The sequence below is a fragment of the Protobothrops mucrosquamatus genome, unplaced genomic scaffold, assembly GCF_001527695.2.
Source record: "Protobothrops mucrosquamatus isolate PMUCROS unplaced genomic scaffold, P.Mucros_1.0 scaffold667, whole genome shotgun sequence".
Classification (NCBI taxonomy): Eukaryota; Metazoa; Chordata; class Lepidosauria; order Squamata; family Viperidae; genus Protobothrops; species Protobothrops mucrosquamatus.
This window is the reverse complement of record NW_015386955.1, coordinates 33,573-41,712: the sequence shown is the minus strand read 5'-3', so window position 1 is coordinate 41,712 and position 8,140 is coordinate 33,573.

Below are 8,140 nucleotides of genomic sequence, written 5' to 3'. Positions count from 1 at the left end.
CATTAAAGGCGTCTCAGACATATTTTAAAGGCCTCATTGTGAAGCACCTAAAGACATGTCTATCTGTACTGTGATTCCACCTGAATTTTCCTCCGATTTGGAGGAAGTTGGAGAAGGATAAGCTTAGGGAGTTTGGTTTTTATAGACCTTGGAACCACCTTTATCATACTATCTTACGCAAGATTTTTACCATATTAATATTGCAACATATTAGTCTTTCTATTCTTTTCTCTCTTCGATGCCTTGTGTCTCAGCCATTCATGTGCTTTCATTCATTCTCAAAATGGCCAGGACTCTGCTAATATAATCTATAGTTTTGGTAAGTTTAGATCCTGATTGTGAGTTGCAATCCAACATTAGCATTAAGCTATACTGATGCTTAAAGATGCTCTTAAATCCAATGATTCTAGGTTCAAGACTCAAATCTCTCTAGATTTAACCGAAAATGAGGCTATACAAATGTTATACAAAGAAGCAAGTGTGATGTATGATCTATTTTAAACAGGCAATTACTACATTACTGTACTAATGTAACAGTGTTCATTTAGAATGTGGTTTGTTTGACTGTGGCCTAATGCATTGTAAAAAATTAATAGTTTGCACAACGTAGTTTATGGCTTAGCACTACAGGTAAACCCAGCCAACTGTGGCTTATTCAACAAACATGGTTAAGCAAACCATTTGGTATATGATCAAAGGGGCTGTGCTGTAGTGGAAGAGCTGCAAAAAAAGGATTGGCTTCTGCTTAGAACTGTTGACCATCAGCCATTCAGACCCACATGGATGCAAATATATTTTTCAGCATGAGTGAGCCGGATGCATTCTCATGTTGAAAACCAGGAAAAGAATTATCCTTAATGAGAATCATAGGGAGGAAATTGGTTAATTAATAATGAATTACTGCTGCAGAATGGTCTTGCCAAGGAGATACAACTGTGTAAAAGTTGCCCTAGGAAGCAACTCTTTCTCAGAAACCCAACTTGGAACAGCCAACAGGTTGTTCCACTTCAATGGGTATGACGCTCACAATCGTTGTGCAATTGCTGACGTGCTCCAGGTTCAACGAGGATGAGGCACCCCTTTAAGTTCTGTTTGATCCTTTTGAAAAAAAAATCTTGTTTAATTCAAAAAGGGGGGGAGCTTTCTGCCAGAACATAATTTTTAAAACTATATCTGTAGCATGTCTGGAAATAAAACATCTTAATCCAGGATGTGATTCCTTAAAATACATGCTGTTGACATGCATCTTGTATTTTGGAAAGATACGATTTTCTTTGGCTGCCCTAAATGGCTGCAAGTACATTATCTGAGATGCTTCATTTCAGAACCCTGACAACTGCATGGGAGATTCCATCAAAGCCTACCTATTATCATTTACCATAGGTTTTACCATCTCACTTGTAACTGCTTCCCATCAATATCATAAATCAGAAAAGTGATGCCATTATCATAATCCTTGAAGAAATCTTTTCTGTTCAGCAACTTCTACAAAGTGTAGAAGATGCTATTGGTTTTAAGAAGATAGAACATCTAAGCAAATTGCAGGCATGCATTTCCACAAAAGTTCTCCTGCTCAAATGATATATTGCATATCTTTGGTGAAAGCACTTTGAAACACAAAAAAGGAAGGGTCCATTTAGAAGTAATCAGTGTTGGGTTGTCAGTAGACAACCATGCATAAACAAGGATCGTTACCATTGGTAAAGGCTCTACCTCTAATAGAAGAAAAATGTATATTCCTTTGGGCAATATTTTTCGGGACATTCCCTTTTCCTTCTACAGACAACCAGGGCATAACAGATTGCCATAATTCTTAATCCGATATAATTGAATTCCATGCTTGCTCTACTCTAAGTCAGGGGTCCCCAATCCCCGGTTCATGGACCAGTACCGGGCCACGGCATACCAGCAACCGGTCCTCACAAACAAGCAAAGCCCCATCCGTGAGATGCAGGCAGCACACAAAACCATGCACCCTCCAGTCCGTGAAAAACCTCTCTCCATGGAACTGGTCCCTGGTGCCCAAAAAGTTGGGAACCTCTACTCTAAGTCATCTGTCTTGATCTCCAAAATCTAAGTTTCCAATAGAAAACCACTTAGAGGAGAATATTTGTAGCTCAACATTAAACTAGGGTCCTTGGGGCTCTCTGAATTTAGCTGTTTTCTTGCAGATGTTTTATTACCCAACTAGGTAACATCATCAGTGCTAGATTAGATCTAATATTACCTAGCTGGGCATTGAAATATCTGCAAGAAAACAACCAAGCTCAGAGAACACCATAAAACCACTTTTCAAGACTCTTTCCTGTAGAATCAGAATCCAGATTACATTAGACTATAAACCACTATCAACAACTTCCACTTTATCTGTTTTGACAAAGTAATTTTATGTTTGGGACATATTTTAATTCTCAGTCCATTATAACATGGGAAAAGCAATACACAGAGTTCTTGTAACTGTAAGGGCCAGCAAAGAAGCAACTGGAAAGTTATGATCCTACTTGTTTAACAGTTAAGGAAATAAGGTTCTGTTTCAGTTAGTGTGAAGTTTTGGCCAGGATTTTAGCCTATGCATCTGTTGGCAGACATACCTAAATAGCACAGAAATGTTCTGAGAAGTTCAGGAATTCTTGTTAAATATTATAGAATGGTTCATCTATTAAACTAGCCTTGTGTATATCTTCATTCTCCCCCAGGCAAGTCAGTTATCAACAGCGATCACAGCTGATTAATTGAAATAGAAAAGCAGTCACACTTTCAGCTTCTGAAGATATTGTAATTAACAGTGAAATGGCCAAACAATTACAATCCTTTGTCATATCGAAGTTGCCATGTGGCAAATGAAAATCAAAGCTGTTTATTGTGTTAGCAAGACATACAGAGCCATGCCTTAACAGCCAAATTTTAGCCTAGCATGTTGTAAAATTCAAGATTATACAAGGATGTTTTTATGGTTAAGGGGGGGAGGTCTTTAACTTATTAGCCACCTAGAGTCACTTGGTGAGTAGGCAGCCATATAAATAAAATCAGTAATAATTAAATTTACAATGCATTGTGCTGCGCATACCCAGAAATTGACTCTCCTAAGTTTAATAGTACAAGATTAAATTTTCCCAATGCAACATTTAAGAAGATCCAATGCAATATTTACAAAGATGTGTTGGACTGAAAACTTTTTCATGTCCAGCCAACATCACTGGGAATAATAGTGAGGCTGAATTTACACATGCTAAGTAGGCTATGAAATGGTTTGATTTGGTATGTTGTTAGAACCCAACCAATTGTGGTTTATTAAACAAACTATGATTAAATATTTAATGGCTGAGGATGGTGTGCAAAACATGCTTGTATATGCTTAGTTAATTCTTTTTGATTATATATATATATATTTCACTGTTAAACAACCAGTGATATTTACAGATTCAGGTGGTCCTCAACTTACAGCAGTTCATTTAGTGACCGTTCAAAGTTACAACGGCACTGAAAAAAGTGACTTATGACTGTTTTTACACTTATGACTATTGTAGCATCCCCATGGTCACATGATCAAAATTCAGACACTTGACAACCGACTCATATTTATGACAGTTGCAGTGTCCTGGGGTCATGTGATCACCTTTTGCGAACTTCTGACAAGCAAAATCAATGGGGATACCAGATTCACTTAACAACTGTGACAAGAAAGGTCATAAAATGGGACAAAACTCACTTAACAACTGTCTCATTTAGCAACAAAAATTTAGGGCTCAATTGTGGTTGCAATTGTGGGTTTGGAGCTGAGCACAGCTGAGCTCACTTAGACTCCAGTAAATTAAGTCTTGTCTGCACCGGCTAAATTTTATTTCTTTTAATAGGCTAGCCAGAGGGATTCTACTATATTTAGTACTTTTGCCTGCTGAATTGATAAATATACCTCATTATATAGCAAAGTGGCAAGATGTGGAAGCATGCATAATTCATTTCAAATTATTGCTCGAGATGCCCAAATGCTGCTTCTTACAATGAGAAATTTGTCATGAAAACGAAGGAGTTCTTGGTTTGCACTACTAATTTTGTGTCTGAAATTTTCAAACTTCCTGTGTCAGGTAAACAGCAGCTCAGAAGTAATATAGAATTATTGAGTGCCTCGTTAGCTAGAAAGGTTGAAGGCTGTTAAAAAAATGTAAACTAAATGATGTGGAGAAGTACTGTCAAAATAAATACAAATAAACTGTATAGACACCTTACCCTGTGAGGATTTTGAACCTTTTCTTGTGACTTTTCTGCAGCAACCAGTATACATACAGCAATAATACCATCTAGTGGCAGCTATGAGCTATATGAATTTTGGTGCAACTTCATACTTTTGAGGCAATAAGTTCTCCAACTCAGTTTGAAGTTACTAGGAACACAATTGATTTTTCAGACATTAAAATGGTTAATTGATAAGACATTTGTAATCGGTTTCACATGTAATCTAATTGGTCAGTTTTGCTCTTTCTCCCCACCTCATCCCAATCTAAATCCTATATCGCATTAAACCTCCCACTACGGTTGATTGAAGTGGACTGCACTCACAAAAGGTTATGCCTTTAATAAAATGTGTGAATCTGAAAGATGCTTCCAGATTAGGGGTTTTTCCCCCAAATATATCAAGATAATACCTAGAGAAATGGGATAATTTTAAAATTAACTCTCAATTCAAAAGGCCAGGAAAGTGATCTCCATTCTTCTAAAGCAGTGGTTCTCAATCTTTTTAATGCCGCGACCCCAACCAGTCGTAAGTCGAGGACTAAACTGGTCGTAAGTCGAGGACTAAACCGGTCGTAAGTCGAGGACTAAACCGGTTGTAAGTCGAGGACTACCCAACCGGTCGTAAGTTGAGGACTTTCCCTGCCCGGGAGCGCCGCGCATGCGTGGTTCCGCCCCCTGCGCCGGCTGAGGCGTAGCTGGCAAGCGGCAGAGATGGAGCAGGCCGACCACCAGCTGGCCCAGCCCAAGGGAGGTAAGGCACCCGCCGGAAAAGGGGAAAAAAATGGCGGACAAAAAAAATGGCGGACAGCCTTGCTTGGCGACCCCCATGAAATGGTCGATCGACCCCAAATGGGGTCCCAACCCACAGGTTGAGAACCACTGTTCTAAAGGCTTTGGATCCAAACAGAGCAATCAAAGAATAAGCTGTTCCTGCATGATCCTCTTTGCTTTCATTGTTTTTTGATCTCTGCTATAAGTCTTTAAACTGTGATACAATACATGGAGCAATAATGGTGTAAAAGCTCATTTGGGTTGTCTTTCAAAAGATATGGAACAGCTCAGCATTTTTGCACCCAGATCCTGAGATATTCTTCCATAAGAGGCTCACCAAACTCTTCCCTTCTCTATTTTTTGAAAATTAATGATGATCTGATAAGGCTTTTAGAGATTGGACAACCATTTGTCTGAAATGGTATAGGACTTCCTGCCTGAGTGGGGGGTTGGACTAGGAGACCTCCAAGATCCCTTCCAACTCTGTTATTCTGTTAAAAAATATAAATATACAACAAAATCTCAGTGACACTTGAAAGCATTGAAGTATAGTTATTACAATTATTAATCGATTTCACTTTGTTCTGTAATATAGCTTTTTTGCTTCCTCTTTATTTTCCATTGCCCTCTTAGTTGCTTAAGCAGCATTTAAAAAGAAGACAAATTGCACTGTTTTATCAATGACAGCAAGAAGATGATCCATTCCAGCACAGTAAAAAAGTTATTAGGTATATTTTATTATCAGTGCAGTCCACAGGAGCACAGTTATATCAAAAGTGGGGAAATATTCAATGAGATAAACAAAACCTGGTCAAAATGCAAAGATAATTTCTGTTACCTACATAGAGAACAGTCTCTGAAATTAGTTTTGAATCACATTCAGAAATGCAATGCATTTACATGAGAAACCTTAAGTACCGTGAATGCAGTATGTACAAAACAAATACTTCAAAAGTTTGATGTTTATTCTCTGGATTCACAACTACCTGAACTCAAATAATTCAACCGTCCCAAATAATACATTTTTTCAAATCTCTTTTACAACTACCAGTATTAGTTGTCATGGACAAACCAAGTTCATATATTACTTTTTTTTTAGTTTAAAACATATTTTTTCCTAAAAATAACTTCAGGTGACTAATAATAGTAGTGTAAAAAAATCTGATTGATTTGCATTGTGAAAAAACTTTGGACAGAAGGAGATTAACTAAAGAAGAAGAAGATTCTCAGCTTTGATTAGAGCCATTGAGCTTTATTGCTTCTAGTTTTTGAAAGCTGAGGACAATCCATGCTTTCTTCCAAAAAGCCCTTGTTCAGCCAGTACCTTGTCTAAGCCGTTCCCCATCTTGGAGCAGAAAGTCCTTCCACGCAGAAAGGAAATGAAACCAATTAGTAAGGAAGAAAATAAAATAAAATTTATAAACTTCAAGAAACTTATAGCTGTTCATCTCCTACGCTTAGAAGAGACAGTGAAACTGAGAAGTCAAGTTAACTTGATCGCAACCATGCCAGTTGGACTAGAAAGAAGACTCCCAAGATCCCTTCCAACTTTGTTATTCTCTTTGGTAGATTGTAAGGTGCTGCCACCTTTTGATCATGGGCTTAGCACTCTTTCAAGATATCTCACTACCACATGCAAGGTTTTGAAAGAACAAGCCCTATCCCTATCATGTCACAATAAAGTGAGAAGGCTGTCCACCAGTAATCTCTGAGCACAGCTGCGGACTTTCAAGCAACCCAGGTGTCTCAGGCACCTTTCCCGTCTAGAATAAACTTGTTGTTTAATAGCACCCAGAAGCTAAAGGTGTTTATTCACACGTGACATACCAAGGAAATCCAGATGACGATCCTTTTCATTCAAAACAGATGCTGGTTGCGCTCTGAAGAAGTGCGAGGTAAATGAGCTGTAATCCTCAGGTGCTCTAACATCCTGCTGTTGGGATCTTCCAATGGAGGATTCCATGGAAATGTAGCAAGAAACTCTGGGATCTCTTAAAAGTGGGCTGTAGCAGGCTTGGCTAAGAGTCAGAAAATTTTAGGATTTCAGTGGCTCTGGAAGAAATGGTTATGGCTATTAAGGGAAATCGAGATAAATCAAGGGCAATTATGCATAGTAACCTAAGCTGATTCTCTCCTACGCTGCTTCCAGCTCTTCCGAAGCTAACTTTAAACATTCCAGTTCAGATTGCAGTCAATTTGTAACAGGGTTGGATTAGTGCTTCAGTCTGGACCCTGGTTGGTCATTCTCTATTCCTTGCCCTTCTCATCCATGCAGGTAAGGCAAGGCAAGGCTTGCTGACTGGGCCCTATTCAGGTCTCCTTTCTGAGTGCACTGGTTCCCATTCTTTTCCCTTGCTTTCCCAAATGATTGGGATAGATTCATAAAAGTACAGTAGTGGCCAAAATTGTGGAAACCTTTTGGGAAAAGTGTATTTTTGAGGTTTGATGGCTAATAACACCACTTTTGGGAGGGGAGTAGTACCATAAATTATATATCAATGGAAAGATGATTTAATCAAGAATGTAATGCAACAAAGTTTGTTCAATTATCTGTACTGTATCCTATGAAAAGGTATAGGCAAATAATCAGAAAAAGGAAGCACAACTTGCTTAAGTTGATATCAGGTAGCTTTCCTTCATCTGATTGTAGCCAGTGAGCATGAGTGTTTAGAGAGCCAATCAGGTGTCATCTTGTTTTGGTAATGAGCCAACCAGATCACAATAGGATTTAGTTATTGATGTCATGTATTGAAGCTAGAGGAGGACATTTGTCAGTGTGTTATGTGATCGCTATCAAGTTGCTAGGGTTTTTTTGTGTTCTTTCATTTAGTGAGCTTGTAAAACGTAATAAAATTAAAGTAATGGTGCAAAGAGTTGACTGGTTTATTTATTTATTTATTTATTTAATTGAATTTTTACCCCGCCCTTCTCCTTACAGACTCAGGGCGGCTGACAGCCTGATAAAAAACAAATACAAAAATACCCCAATACTATCGTTAAAACATAATTAAAATGAAATATTAGATTTGGCCTTTGATTAATTTAAAATTGTTTTTTAAAAACCCCGCTAAAAAATTTCCCCTTAGGCCAGTCCTGCTAGTTGAAATAGCCATGTCTTAAGGGCGCGGCGGAAGGA